This window comes from Melanotaenia boesemani, chromosome 3 (genome assembly GCF_017639745.1).
Source record: "Melanotaenia boesemani isolate fMelBoe1 chromosome 3, fMelBoe1.pri, whole genome shotgun sequence".
Taxonomy (NCBI): Eukaryota; Metazoa; Chordata; class Actinopteri; order Atheriniformes; family Melanotaeniidae; genus Melanotaenia; species Melanotaenia boesemani.
Window position 1 is genome coordinate 24,048,499 of NC_055684.1, and position 14,105 is coordinate 24,062,603.

At 39.6% G+C, this 14,105-nt stretch overlaps 1 long non-coding RNA gene across 1 annotated transcript in view; it reads left to right on the forward strand.

The window, feature by feature from the left end:
* Nucleotides 1-11,275: 11,275 nt before the first annotated feature.
* LOC121637272 overlaps nucleotides 11,276-14,105 on the forward strand; it is a 5,340-nt gene continuing 2,510 nt past the window's right edge. Inside the window, exon 1 of the long non-coding RNA XR_006009822.1 lies at nucleotides 11,276-11,371. This is a non-coding gene — a long non-coding RNA (uncharacterized LOC121637272). The remainder of the gene's footprint in view (nucleotides 11,372-14,105) is intronic.

A 14,105-nucleotide genomic window follows, 5' to 3' on the forward strand; every position in this document is an offset into this window, starting at 1 on the left:
GTGTGATCATCAAACTTCTAAGAGTTAGTAAATAACCAGAAAATCGTCAAAGCAACTTTATGGCACAGGGAGTATAATTTCCTCTAAAGTCAATGTCCTGTAATGCAATCATCCATCCGTTTTCAGTATCCCCTTAATCCACTGCAGGGTTATGGGGAGCTGGAGCCTATCCCAGCAGCTACCTGGCAAGAGGCAGGGCCCATCCTGGACAGGTCGCCAGTCTATCACCGGGCCAACACATAGAGACAAGCAACCACTCACTAGGGAGAATTTAGAGACCAAATAACCTAACATGTATGTCTTTGGATGGTACCAGGAGATAACCTATATAGGGAGAACATGCAAACTCCACACAGAAAGGCCTGACTCCAAACCCCTGCCCAAAGTGCTGTATAGTTTGTGTATGAAACAACGATAATGATGCTGTTTGTGGGACTGACAACAAATTTTGTGGGGGAGATTAAATAGAAAAAAAGACAATCTTTTCCCAAGATGAATTTCTCAAATAGTTCATATTTAAAAGAAACTTAAAAAAGAAGCATTGAAGCTCCTTTCTTTAACATACAGAGAATTCCACCAGGACCTTCTGGTGTCTGTTAATGAAGTGACAAAAATTCCAGAGCAGCAGTGTGGCTACTCAGTTTGCTGGTAATAGACAATAGTTAAGATTAGTAAGAATTTGTTTTTCTGTTCATTTCCATTACATTAATGAAGGGCATCATAAGAATAGTTTCTTGTTGGGCATCTGAGGACATTATTTCCCACTATTATGCCCGAATCAGCCAGCAATTCTGTTAAAAGCAAAGAAATCTGTAGTCTCGTCACATGAGCATGGGTGTTTATTGATGGGGCTTGAAAAGAGGCTGGGAACTTGTGATCAAATGCATTTTCAACTTGGACAAATAAACAGTGACCACTAAACAAAAAGTGGTTTATTGACTCTATTATGGGCCCAGAGAGGAGGCTAACTATGTGTTATACTCACCCTGACTCTGTGCACTAATCAAAATGAAAAAAAAAAAGTTTTAGTAAAACATAATCGACATCTTGAGATCTTGAGATGAGATGATTTGCTTTGTGTTGTGTGTTGTGTGTGTGTTTGTTTAAATAGCCACCTTTGTGTACCTAATGATTCAGACTCCCTTCTGTCAACAACATGGCACAAATATGTTTGCACAAGTCACTGTCAGTCTCGCACAAAGCCCTGACTATTTGAATTAGCAGCAGTTCACGCTAAAGTGAGATCCCTAGTTTAAAAAACAGAAGAAGGGAAAGAAAAAGTCATTCTTCTAAATGGTATAATAAATTGTAAAATAAACCAAAGCGTGAAAATGCGAAGAAATACGGTATATTTACAAGAATCACCAGACTTCAGGTGTTGACCAGTTGAGAAGAGTTAGAAAGACAGAGTCAGAGATTGAGAGGAAAATAGAGGAAAGAAGTAGAATGTGGCAGCATCTGTGGAAATCTCTTGAAGGAGTCGGGGGTGGGGAGGGCTGTGAAGTAGTCCAAATCTCTGGAAGAGCTTGGTTTCACTGGTCCGGGCATGTGTTTCTGTGGCTACTCCACTCTGAGAGAGAGAGAGAGAAAGAGAAGCTATGATGGTGATGAGGGACAAGGGAAGGGTGAGCAGGAGGAGAAGTGGAAACTTCATGAGTGTTTGCTATGCTGACGTATACATTATTGAACTGCTTCACATATTTTTGGAAATAATGCCGTTTTTAACATTTTTTAATAGTATTTAGGTATTGTAAATCCTGGGAAATAAAGCTGATGTGCATTCTTAAAAAACACTTGACACAGATATCCAGACACTTTGTGTCTCTTAAGACGGGTTGGCACAAACTGGCAATACCTCAGCTTAGAGGAAAAAATGCATTGTCAGCTGAGAAGAGAAATAAAATGCTTTGATGCTGTAAATCCCATTTTTGAGCATACTTACTTTTTTCAGCTCTGCTCATTTCCCTGATTCCAGCTCCCTTTCTCCCATCTGTCTGAATGTGTCTGGTTTGTCTATCAGTGTGATCAGTGTTCCGCTACCTCTCAAATAGGTTCAGCTTTGACAGTTTTTTCTTTTTGTAACACCGTGGGTGTTTCTATGAGCTGTTTTGAATACTTTAAAGACACCCAAAAAGTCAGCTATTTTCATCTGTAACGTCTTTAAACATTGTAATCTGTTGCACTTTGACATCAAGGACCAAGAGAGTTGGAATTCCTAGAACATTTTTTATTTAAAAAATGATCTGAATGACCTTTAATTGATATTCAGAGCATTGCTCTATTTGAAAAAAAAAGGTTTTTGAAAGTTTGCTGCCTTTTTCTGATTTATAAGGCTTTTAGGGTTTTTAGAAGATCTTGCTGAAAGACTACTGAACAGTTAAACTGTTCATGAAGAGACATCATCTTGCACATGTGCCAAACCCTCACATCTGCTCTTCATGGGCTCTTGAGATTTCCAACAGCTTCAGTAGCAACAGTTTGCATTTACCTGAACTGTAAACTATCCACCATGCCACACTTCTTTGTCTCTGGAGGCAACATTTGTATTTTACAGAGGATCAAAGAATTGGCATAATTACCACTGTAACTGTCTAAAATAGATTATTTGATAAAATATTTGTTGTATATCTACTGTCGTGCACAAATGTGCATTACATAAATAAGTTTATTCTATTCTATTCTATTCTATTCTATTCTATTCTATTCTATTCTACAGTCATTTAGCAGACGCTTTTATCCAAAGCGACTTACATTTGAGAGTAAGAACAACACAAGCATGAATTCAAACAAGATGGGACGTCATAATTAAGTGATAGTCAGACCGCTTTGAGTCCAGTTGGACCCAGGTGCTGTCATGTAGTGCTAGAGGCAGTGCATATAATTTTTTTTTTTTTAAGTCATTTTATTTAAATACAAGATCACGATTTCATCACACAATATCAACTTGGTCATAAGTGCATGTTCTCATCACACAATATCATCTTGGGCATAAGTGCACACAGCTTCTTCAGTACTTGGTTGAGCCAAAGAGCTGGACAAATCTTACTAACTCATTTAGTTAAGCTAAATGTGGAAATGCTCCTTAAACAACTGAGCAAACTAAACAACTAGCTTGCTCTTAAAAGTGGATAAGGACTCTGCGGATCGGACGGAGTTTGGTAGATCGTTCCACCACCGGGGAACAACAGAGGAGAAGAGTCTAGCTACTGATTTTGCGCCACGTTGTGGTGGGAGCACTAGGCGTCTTTCGCTGGCAGAGAGTAACTGTTGAGAGGGAGTGTAGCTCTGGATTAAGGAGTGAAAGTAGACCGGAGCCGTTTGGGTTATTGTTTTGTAAGCCAGAAGCAGAGCTTTGAATTTGATGCGTGCTGCAACTGGAAGCCAGTGAAGAGCAATTAGCGGCGGAGAGACATGAGCTCTTTTGGGCTGGTTGAAGACCAGACGTGCTGCTGCGTTCTGGATCATCTGCAGAAGTTTAACTGAGCATGCAGGCAGGCCAGCCAGTAAGGAGTTGCAGTAGTCAATGTGTGAAATGACCAGAGCCTGGACCAGGAGCTGGGTCGTGTGTTCAGTCAGGTAGGGTCTGATCCTCTTGATGTTGTAGAGAGCAAATCGGCAAGACCAGGAAACCGAGGCAACATGATCCTTAAAGGTCAGCTGGTTGTCTACCATGACACCAAGATTCCTGGTAGAAGATGTAGGCACTAGTGTGATTGAGTCAAGCTGCACACTTGTCTGTGGCAGTAAAGAAGGATTGGCTGGAAAGACAATAAGCTCGGTCTTGGACAGATTTAGCTGAAGGTGGCGATCCTTCATTCATGCGGAGATATCAGCAAGGTATGCTGATATTCGCATTGAGAAGGTTGTGTCGTCAGGTGGGAAAGAAAGGAAAAACTGAGTGTCATCTGCATAGCAGTGGTAGGAGAAACCATGAGAGCTAATGACACCGAGTGAGGAGGTGTATAGTGAAAAGAGAAGAGGGCCAAGCACCGAGTCCTGAGGCACCCCTGTTGTCAGCCCATGTGATCTGGACATTCCCCCTTGCCAAGATACCTTCCGGTGAGGTAGGACATAAACCAAGAGAGGACAGATCCTGAGATGCCAAGCTCCAAGAGTTTGGAGAACAGTATATGATGGTTGACCGTGTCAAAGGCAGCCGACAGGTCCAGCAGTATAAGGACTGAGGATTGACCAGTGGATCTGGCAAGCCGTAGGGAATCAGTAACTGACAGGAGAGCAGTGATAATAAAAAAAATGAATGAATTGGACTTTGAATTAATCTGCACTGGAATTAAAGCACTCCTTAATTAAATACAAATTAATAAATTTTTGCATTAGAAGTATTTCTTGAGCAGTTATGTCACCCTCTCTTATTGACACACTGATACTCTTTTCCAGAGGTTTAACAATCTTTACCTGGATGTTGAAGACCATTTATTTTCATGAAACGTATCTGAGTGACAGAAAAGCATGAGAATGCACTTTTATCCACAATTTCTGGGATTTTAGATCAGATTCATACTCAATTTACTCAAAAACCTAATTTAAAGATTAAACTAGCTGGTTTGGAAAGAAAAACATATGCTTAACACATCACTGATTAAGACCTAGACCATAATCTTACACACACTAATAAACAATAAAGGTAGTTGTAAATTAACAGTATTTATTTACAACAAAGGTTATCAACCCACATTAATGACATACAAATGTGAACTTTTCTCTGTGATTTTCTCCTGTGTTTATTTCATTCAGCCCTGCAGGGTAATTACTTCACTAATCAAGACATGGAAAGAACATGTTACCAATAAAACAAAGTGAGAAATAGCAGAGTTTAGAGATCTTAATGCCAAGTTGTCCAGTTTTTCTGGAAATTTCTGTTCTCAGGTCTTTAGGTCTTTCAAGTTCTTTATGCATAACTGGTGTACAAACATACTGTAATCTAGGCATTCTTTTTTTCTATTTCTGCAATTAGGCACTGTTATTTTGCCATTAGAAAACTTTAGAGATGGTAAATGGACTGTACATATATAGCGCTTTTCCGGGCTGCACGGTGGTGTGGTGGTTAGCACCGCAGCCTCACAGCAAGAAGGTCGCCGGTTCGAATCTCGGCTGGGGGGAGGTTCGAACCTTGAGGGTGGTGGCCTTTCTGTGTGGAGTTTGCATGTTCTCCCCGTGTATGCGTGGGTTCTCTCCGGGTTCTCCGGCTTCCTCCCACCGTCCAAAGACATGCATGTTAGGTTAATTGGACACTCTAAATTCTCCGTAGGAGTGAGTGTGTGTGTGAATGGTTGTTTGTCTCTATCTGTGTTGGCCCTGCGACAGACTGGTGACCTGTCCAGGGTGTACCCTGCCTCTCACCTGTTAAAATGCTGGGATAGGCTCCAGCTCACCCGCGACCCGAAATGGAATAAGCGGTCAAGATAATGGATGGATGGATGGATATATAGCGCTTTTCCAGTCAGTTTGACCCCTCAAAGCACTTTACACTACATAACACATTCACCCATTCACACCCCAATAGGCACATCGGAAGGCAACGGGGGGCTAAGTGTCTTGCCTAAGGACACTTTGTGAGTAGTAACACTTCATGTAGTCAGTGGAAGCCTGGAATTGATCCGCCTACCTTCCGGTTGGAAGATGACTGCGCTTCCTCTTGAGCTAGAGCCGCCCCATGAGACGCTTCCAATTGTCTAATATCAACATTCCTGGATAGACAAGGCTTGTATATTTAAAGACTTTTATGACTGTTGTACTCAATAAAGCTCTTCAACTGAATGAACAAATTCAATAAGTGTTGTTATATGACCAGTTTAAATCAAATTAAGAAATTATATCATAACAAAAAATAAAATAAATTATGTCTCCACTGAATCCAAGTTCCCACCCCCTCAATATTATGTATTGGTCAGATTATATTCAATTGTGGCTCCCTGTCAACAGATCATTTCAGCACATCAAAAACACATCCTGGTTGCATCTCATGGTTGTGACACAGTGCAAACACTAGAAGTCATGTTGGTGAGAGGAGTACTGTGGTGTAGCCTGAGCGTATGGAGCTCATTTCCTGAAGTAGATCAGTCAAGGCTTGGCACATGAATGGGCCCATTTATGGAGGCTGAGCGGTCCCGTGGATAAAACCAGGTGGTAGAATCTTGAAGGTGCTGACAAGTGAAAAGTTACATGAATTGAATCAGTTTGAGTTATTCATTGTTAAGACCCCACGGAGTGGTGACTCAGGATAAGAAGTGCTTTTTGCATAACACTTTTGTCAACAAGTTTTTAAATGACTTTAGATTTTCTTTAATTTTCTTTTCTGAACAACAATTAACAAATAGAAATAAAAACAGAAAAGAGTGGACTCAATGAGGCATGTCCTCACCCAAAACATAGAACAGGTTGATTTCCAGTAGTAAATCTTTTACAATATGTGAACAAGTCCCGAAGAAAGCAAAAAATGCATGGCATAGCAGTTTAATATTCCAGTTAGGACATGTCAGTATAATGACAACTTTTCAACTCAAGAAGTGCAGAGGTTCAAAGAGGTTTTCACTCCCATCTTTTTTTTTTCCATGGACTTTTTTTTTGTGGAAGACAAAGCAGCGCTGCAAAGCAAAACAAAGCAAAACAAAACAAAACAAAACAAAACAAACAGTATATTTAGAGGTAAGGATGTCAGGAGATACAGGTGTATCTAAGAATCAGTGGTTGGTTGTCTAATTTACTGTATGTATTATCTTTTCTCCTTGCCATCTCACTTGAAATCCTTCTGCATTAAAAATGCTTTAACTCAAAACCTAAACTTGCAGCAGAATTATGTAACAGTCTAGAAGTCTGTGTTTGAGACTCACACACAAGAATTTGATTTATATTAGCAAACTAAGTCTGTACTGTATTAATTTCTAAATGTTCTACCTTCTATCCAAAAATGACTCAATATCCATGCAACACACCACTTCTTCTTGATGTTCAAACTATCAACCATTTGTCCAGTCCAGTTGAGTCTGAAAGATTAGCTGCAATGTTTCTTTCTAATTAATAAAACTATGTCTCATTACAGAAGATATTGGTGCTTAATTATTCTATTTCAATCACACTTTAGTGGCCCCTAGTGGCAGAAAAGTCAAAGCCACCAGTAAAGATATACCGACAAAAAAGTATTTATTGATATGACATTCAATAAATGAAAAGCCTAATTGGCACTGTGAATGGCAAAGTGTCCAGGATACATCCTGCTTGATCCTATAACAACTTGGATGCACAGTGGAGAGGAGTAAATTTAAAATCTGTGACAGTTGCTTGTTAAGTCTTATTATCTGAAGGTCACTATCTACATAGAAGCAGAGAAGACAGCAGCTGTAGACTATGAGTGAGCTTTCCATCTCCGGTACACATTTTTGCCCTCAGGAACCCTAAAGAAGCCAAGTCTAGCCCCTCCCATCTTTTGTAAAGCCATTGCTGCAGAAGCAAACCTGAGCAATTTTGTTTCCTCAGACCAGAGGTAGATCACCCTTGACACGCTGCAGCCAAACAAATGTCCATGTGTTGCACCAATGTCCTCTTATTATAAACATCTGCTGTATTGATCCTTCCTCTTAATCATATATCAAACCCAGAGTCACAACAACTTACAACAGTCTCCACCTATCAATTATGGAGATGAAAGGGAACAATATCAAAGTGAGACCACCATCCTTACTAACCGGAAAACTACCCATCAAATGGTAGGAAGTCATTGCAGCCTGGGTTTTAACTAACCACACCTACTCTGCATTTGGTAATTATAAGCTCATCTGTAAGATTAATTGGTGTCATATTGCAGCAAATAAACAGGAAATGCATCACTTGTTTCTCTCTGTCTTGTACACTTAAACAGACATAGTGCGCAAACACATACAGTGTATACATATGGCCACTTTCATTTCAGTTCTGGACACTTTATTTTAACTGTGGGTGCATGTGGGGACAATAAAAAGAAATACAACCAGTGACTTTTAAATAAGGCACTTATTCTAGTATACTTTGATAATGGGGTCATGTGCCACAACCTACACCCACTATTACCTCACTAAAGTTAGTGAGGTAATAGCGGGGTTGAAGCATGCCAGTGCTTGAGATAAAGACATTTGACCAAAAACATGCCATTAAATCAAAGGCTGCTGTTTTCTTTTCCCCTTTAAGTTAAATTTCAAAGGGTATGTGTTCAGTCAATGTTAAGTTTTCAAGGCTCAATAAAGGGAACAGTGACAGAGATAATTTTATCTCTCCCTAACGGTGCTAAGTCTGTTTTAGATGAATAAATGTACTTTTTTACTTTTAATAAAAAAAGCTGCATTATGTGGTTTTAAATTTGTACTGTAACACTTTTGGGAAAAACATCTGACTGCTTTCTTCAAGAATATAGGGATTTTTTCACATTTGGCAGAAGTGGGTTAGGAGCAGCTATAAGTTGCTAGCCTCAGGCAGAACCGAATGTCTGGTGAGCTCACTTTTTTTCTCTATACCTTTTTCAAACTTGTGGCCTTGAGTCCAGACTGACACTCCCCAAGCAAGATCACATGACTGAATTTATCACACTTCACAGAGCTCCACCTGGAGCTGCAGTAGGGTTTATGCAAGTTTTTGCACGTGTAGCAGAACTCACAAACACCTGTACACAAGACTGTGATCTGTAAGAAATTGGAAGAGATTCGTCGAACTGATTCTTTTTTCCCTTTTAACTGTGAACTGATTTGTGAAATAAGATTAAGTCACATAATTGCAAAGCAAATACAATCTGTTGCAGAAAACAGAATGTTCCACACACAACTGCACAGTTCCAGCCGCTGGCCAAAACCATGAATCATAAGAGTGTCATATATTCAGGAAGAAAGAAGAAACAGAAAATTTCAAAGTGGGAAAAAGCATTAAGAGGAGAGAGTCAGGCTAGGTGTTGTGGAAAAAAGATAAACTCTTGGCACAAAAATGTCAGTGACAGCTTTGATTCTCTGTGGGTTTTATAGAGACGTTGTCTAAAAGAAACAGATCCCCATTTCAAGAGACTAGAAAAAGAGGACAGTTCTCCTTTGAAAAACAAAGGCACATTGAACAGTGTGCTTGTGTGCTAGTGCCTCAAGTGAGAGACCGGAAAAAGGTAACCTTGAGTGCTAATGAAAAACAGAGCATATGTGGGATCTCTGTGACATTTTTCTGGAACCTCTTCAGTGTTGCCACTCTCAATTTGCTGTAATGATTTTGTGATAGATAACAATAAAACACTAGTTTTTTTCAAAGGGGACTTTTGCTTTTCTAATAGTTTTTGTCTGTCTCTGTTTCTCATCCTGCATTTCCACCTCCTTACACTCTCTGAAACTGACACAGCAACTCTGAGCTGTCATGCCCCTTGAAAAGCTTTGTAGCATCACCCCATCTCTGTTCTTCTTGGACTCCATCTGGAGTCACGTTTTTTTTTTTTAATATATAAAAAGAAAAAAAGCCCAGGTCAAACAGTCCAGTCTGATGCTGTAAGCACAGCTGCTGTGCCCCTGCAGGTCTGAGGATGAACAACAAAACTAAAAGGGGTCAATATGAGAAGAAAATGGCAAAGAAGTCTGTGAAAGCTATAAATTAGCCTGAGATTTATCTCCTATGATCTTACAAAATGGGTCAAATGGGCTTGAAAACAGCTTATTACACTATAGTTTGCTGTTTAGTTTTAACTGACCCCTTTTCATTTTCAGTGCAAGATATTATAAGGTATATACTTGTTCTAAACGGTGTCCAGAGTTAAAAATAAATCAAGCATTTTTGCAAAGATTCATGTAGCAAGCCTCTAAGTTGTTCCAGAAACTGCTTGCAAGTTTTAGAAAAGTTAATATGGATCAAAGAACAGCTGAATGCATTTGTTTTTATTAACATCAGCCTCTGATGTGTTGCATTGTTTTAGCTTCATTTAGCTATTTGCCAAACCTATTTTGCACAATGGCTCCAGTGTTGAGCTGGCAAGTTTCACTTAATGTTGATCCTCAAAGCAGTCAGCAAAATGGACATTTGAGACATTATTTATTTTCTCACATTTAGTCAGGCTCCAAAGAATTTTGTGTGTGTGTTTTTTAGAAGGCTTTAGGAACCTCATGCTGCACTATTTGAGTTTTAACATTTACAGCAGATATGGAGTGCGCATAGATCTTCATAATTAGTTATTTCTTAAAAATATTACTACAACATTATGATTCACTTCAAGAAGAATACTTCAGGGAAGTATTTTCATTTCATTAATGCAAAACAAACTAACCAGAAACTGAAATTAAAGCTAATCTTTTAGTGTCTTCAACTGTATGCAGTAATAAAATTTCCCATTGGTTAGCAAAGCGTCAGATACCAATGAAAACTAAAACACAGATTCCCTAGTTTGAGCATGGTATGAGGTAGACTAAATTTATGAGACCTTTACACCAATCACTAGTATGTGGATTTATCCAAGATGGAGTCTTGTAGTTAATAATGTGGTGGAAGTCTACTGGACACTGCCTGTGGCAGTTCTGACATTTCCAGCCCTCTTGCCCCAGCTGAATCAATAAAAGTCAGCACTGTCACAATGTTACACTCCTGACCACCACCCACTCACACATGCACATAGAAAACTACGCTTAGTCATAGAAGGAGCCACTGGCATGCAGACACAGTTACACACTCACACATCCAAGACGATAGACCCTTACTAAATGTGTACATTCCTCACACCCAAATGAGATCTCGGTTCTTTCCTCGGCTCTGTGCCCTGCTGCACATCACTCTTGTTAAACTTGCTTGTTATGTGAGTCCAGTCGTGCACTTCTTTAATGCACTTTCTTTGATGCTGACGTCATGTTCTCAACCTCATTGTGGAATGTGAAGCTGCAGCATCTTTCACTTTTATGTGGTACACAAAACTAAATCTTGATTTTTATTTATTTATTTTTTTATGAGGGGTGCTGCATGCTATACATGCACAGACGAGCATGTTTCATCTTGCAAAAGTGTTTTTATTTAATTAAAGGATGAACATACATTCCAGACACATTTTTTCATTCAATATGTGGGATGGTGAGTTGTAAGCTTAGATGGTAGAGTTGAGTGAAGGGGGCAGAGTCTATATAAAGGGGGTGGAGAGTTAGGTCTTTATCCCTGATGCACCACACCTGGCCTTTGTGTGGTAGAATTTAAAGCTCAAGATAAAATCTTGAGTAGTGGCCTCAACAGACCAGTCAGGACACAAGGTATGCCTAAGCAGTAGCAACAGCATATGACCTCTTAATTAGAATGTAAGCATTTATTGATTTCATGCATACATTGTCACCTCTATGCACCTACAGGAGTGAGAGAAAGGAGTGGGCACCTGTTCTTTGACCAGGTATATTTTTCTTTCATTAAACATGTCTGGACAATCTAAGTTTTACTTTGTGTTAATTGCTTTTTCCTTGTAGCGGTTTTATTAAGATCAGCATTGATGTGTTAACCACTGTTTTTCCTGCTCTTAGTCATTTTATGGATGTGTTCAAATGATCCCTTGGATAGACCACTTTTGTTTTTTTTAGAGATTGGACTATAGTAAAGGAAGTGTTTCAAAGGAAGAATGGTCTTTGCATTTTGTTGTAATGTAAGTGTTATCATTTAGTTGTTTTTTATTTCAATGCATAGTTATGTGGTTTGTAACACTGTCTTGACTGAGCCTCTCCAAATATAATATTGTCCTATTTGGCTTCTTTAGTTTGGTCCATTTCTTTGGTCTGAAGTCAATCAGTATGGAAATACTGTCCACCCTTTTTATATGTCCAACATTCAGAGCATTAAAGTTTTTAAAGGATTTTATTATGTTTATAAATAAATTGTTCTTTTAAATATAGTGGTCTCTTGCTCCAATTCATTCTGGTGTTTTCCTGGATAAATAGCCCTTGGTCACAAATATTAAGTGGTTGGTGTGTCCAAACTTTGGACAGTTAGTGTAGTCAAGCTTTCATCTTCTTAAAAAATTTACTTCTTTGATGTGAAGTAGTCAATTTCTCTGGATACAGTTTAAAACCAAGATAATTATTTTAAAAGCTGCCACTTATAGTCTAAGAGTCAAATACAAACTGTATAAGGCATAAACCTGCCAATCGACAGCTTCTCTGCTCAGTGCAATGAAAAGGCTGGGAAATCACCAATGTAGTTATTTTGGATTTTTTGTCTCAATATTTCTTTGAACATGTTGGCAAAGATGGTGGGGGGTCCATTTTACGCACCATCCTGACTCTTTTTGAAAGTGGAGCTGTAAAAGAGTATCAAAATTACTGAACATATAATTCATGGAAATCTTCACCTCTACAGAAAACACCATATCTGAACAGACAGAAGAACCTCATTTGTAGTATTTTTTTACCAAGGCAAATTTATTAATATAGCACATTTCATGTGCTTTTATTCTTTTCTATTCTAAAGTCATTTGGCAGATGCTTTTCTCCAAAGCGACTTACATCTGAGAGTAAGAACAACACAAGCAACAAATCAAACAGAATAGGACATAATTAAGTAGTAGTCAGACTGCTGTGAGTCCAGTTGGACCCAAGTGCTGTCATGTAGTGCTAGAGGCAGTGCTTTTTTTTTTTTTTTTTTTTTTTTTTTTTTTTTAAATGTGTGATTTCATAACACAGTATCATTTTGGGCATAAGTGCATACAGCTTCTTCAGTACTGAGTTGTGTCAAAGAGCTGAACACATCTTTCTAACTCATTCTGTTGAGTAGAAGAGTTAAGCTAATTGCAAAAATGCTCCTTAAACAACTGAGTCTTTAACTTGCTCTTAAAAGGGGATAAGGACTCTGCGAATTAGATGGAGTTTGGTAGATCGTTCCACCACTGGGTGACATCAGAGGAAAAGAGTCTAGCTACTGTTTTTGTGCGACGTTGTGGTGGGAGCACTAGGTGTATTTTACTGGCAGAGAGTAACTGTTGAGAGGGAGTGTAGGTCTGGATTAGGGAGGGAAGGTAGACAGAGCGATTAGCAGCGGAGTGACATGAGCTCTTTTGGGCTGGTTGAAGACCAGCAGTGCTGCTGCATTCTGAATAATCTGCAGAGGTTTAACTGAGCATGCAGGCAGGCCTGCCAGTAAGGAGTTGCAGTAGTCAATGCGTGAAATGACCAGAGCCTGGACCAGGAGCTGTGCCATGTGTTCAGTCAGGTAGGGTCTGATCCTCCTGATGTTGTAGAGAACAAATCGGCAAGAATGGGCAGCCAAGGCAACATGGTCCTTAAAGGTCAGCTGGTTGTCTACCATGACACCAAGATTCCTGGTAGAAGACGTAGGCACAAGGGTGATAGAGTTGAGCTGCATGCTTAAATGTGGCAATAAGGAAGGATTGGTTGGACAGACAACAACCTCAGTCTTGGACAGATAGCAAAAACCTAGTCAGACAGCTGTGGAGGTCTGAGGGATCTCAAGTTTCTATGATAGGACACCATTTTTGGATCCGCTTGAATGACACGAGGAAGGAAGACAGAGAATTTAACCAGGAAGTGGTCTGAGAGGTGCAGTGTTGGCTGTGAAGCAGTTTCTGGTCAGTGCCAAGTCAAGAGTATTGCCAGCTTTGTGTGTTGGAGTCTGTACCAGTTTGAGACTGAAAGAGTAGATGAGAGCCAGAAAGTCAGTTGCCTGTGGTTTGCCAATGTGAATGTTCATGTCTCCCATGACAGTGTGCCACCATCAGGAATGTCAGAGAGAATCATGTCCATTTCAGACAAACTCATCTATATTGCCTGCAGGAGGGCAGTAAATGATCAGAATGTATGCAGTAATGGGTGTAGAGACCTTCACTCTGTAATACCCAAGTGATGAGCAGTTAGCCATAGGACGGAGTGAGGTAATGTTCCACTTTTTAGAAATAAGAATTCCCGTACCACTTCCTTGGTCACCAGAGCGAGGTGTTTGGGTAAATTCTGCATTGACAGAAAGGGCAGCTGGAGTAGCTGTGTTTTCTGGATGGATCCAGGTCTCAGGACCTGAATGTCTAAGAGATTTATCAATGAACTGATAAATTCTGTTTTGTTCACTGCAGACTGACAGTTCCAGAGACCGAAGGTAACAGAGGATGTGGCCGACATGCATGCCAT